The following is a 1,923-nucleotide window of genomic DNA, read 5'->3' as shown; positions in this document are numbered from 1 at the left end:
CTCTCTCTCTCTCTCTCTCTCTCTCTCTCTCTCTCTCCTCTCTCTCTCTCTCTCTCTCTCTCTCTCTCTCTCTCTCTCTCTCCTTCATTACAGCTGACCTCACTGCGTCGTTTGGTGCAGCCCGCATTCTGGCAAATAAAAAGCAAAGGCTCCGGCACATCACGTACCCGTCACGACCAATCGCAGCCCACTACCGGGCTATCGGGCCGCCACTCGGCGCTGGAGAGGTGATGTCATCCGCCCAGACTCACGTGGTGATCAGCAGTGCGGGTTTCACTGCAGGCTCGCAGCGTGATGTCACCTGCCGAACCTCCGAGCTACACGAGCCTCGTGTGGGGCCAAAACGCCTGTTCTGCGGTCACGATCCCCCAGGGACGCTATAGAGGCTGCAGAAGCTCGATAAACTCGCAGGTGTAGGTGAACCATTCAACCATTGTACCATTGTGCAGCTTTCGACACGGTGGGCGAGTCCTGGCTGCATTGGTCTCATGAGTCGGTGGAAGGCACTCGAGTCAAATGCCGACGCACCGGCGGCCATTGCAGCATGTAGGTCTGAAGACGTCCCGTCGCCGTCACCTCACCGATCTTCCCCTGATCGACCCCTGCCTCCCCCACCACCGCCCTCCCGGCGTCTTTGTTCCAGCTCGCTCGTCACCGCCCATGTGGTCCGCCGCACCGCGCGCGTCGCCTCGATCGATGCGCCCGTCGCCGGCCCAGAGCGGTTCAATCCGCACGCATCAGCTGGGTCCGCGCGCCGTCATCGCCCGCCGGCGCACGCCCTCTCCAGGGTCGTATCGACCGACTCGTCATCGCCGCTCCTCCCCTCCCCTCCCCCCACACACACTGAGCAGCAAACGATGGTGGTGGGGGCGGGGCCTGCCCGAAAGGGAAAGGCCGCCGCGTGCAGTGGCTGCGTGCAGCGGGTGTAGTGCTCGCTATCTGGTTAGCGTGGGCTGGCCACCCTCACGGGGAGCGGTCCGGTTTGGCTTGGTTCGGACCCGGCGATGTTGACGACGCCGCTGGCACGGTGCCGATCTGATCTTATCCCGAGCTGCTTTGTTTGGGCACACTAGACCACCCGCTGCTGGGAATGTGACGTTGAACTGCGCAGTGGTGCTTGCTTTGACCCCCCGGGGCATTAGTCGGCGCGTGTGAAGCCAGGAGTTTAGGCGATTTTCGAGCTCAAGCTTCGCAGTTCGCACGCTCAACGCTGCTCAGCTGCAGCCTTTGTGACAAATCTGTTTCGCGTGACATTATCTACACACGCACATATTATCTGGCCGCGGGCATGACTGCCTACGTCAGTTTGTTCTCCACACCTCTCGCAAACGCAAGGCAACTGTTTGTCGCGTGCCGAACGGCTGCATTCATGCACGATCAGCGGGAGTTCCATGAATCGTTTGGAGGTGAAGCAGCAATTTGTTCGCCAGACAGCAGCACCCGGTGCCTCCAGCAGCCAACCCCACCGGTTTTCGTGCTGCAAACGCACTTCCCCGCCTCCAGCTTCCTGCACCGGCTGCGCGACTTCCCCATGTCCTTGACGCTGTCGACCTGCGGGATACCTGTGACCCCGGCGCCGCAGATGGCGCCAGCTGCCACCGCGGACCGGTCCGACAAGGCAGCCATCCTGCCAGCTCTGCCGTCCAAACGCAGTGTCAGTCGACAGCCCAACAGTGACGCGAGATGCGTTGTCCACACGCGCTGACCACATGTCTAAATGTGCTGACCACACATCCACATGTCCGCAGGCGACGCGAGCCGCGTCCCCGTTAGGAAGAGACCGACCGCTGCCGTGTAAAAAAGCCCACGTGCCCACATCATGAGTCACGGGTAGAAATGCCGGACGCCGCTAGCACAGCTCAGCAGTCGGGTGTGAGTGAGCGTGACGTGTCACGGACGCTCGGCCGCCGATACGTGTTTTGC

Source organism: Pollicipes pollicipes, unplaced genomic scaffold (assembly GCF_011947565.3).
Source record: "Pollicipes pollicipes isolate AB1234 unplaced genomic scaffold, Ppol_2.1 Scaffold_7231;HRSCAF=8579_pilon_pilon_pilon, whole genome shotgun sequence".
Taxonomy (NCBI): Eukaryota; Metazoa; Arthropoda; class Thecostraca; order Pollicipedomorpha; family Pollicipedidae; genus Pollicipes; species Pollicipes pollicipes.
Note: the sequence above shows the minus strand (reverse complement) of the source record.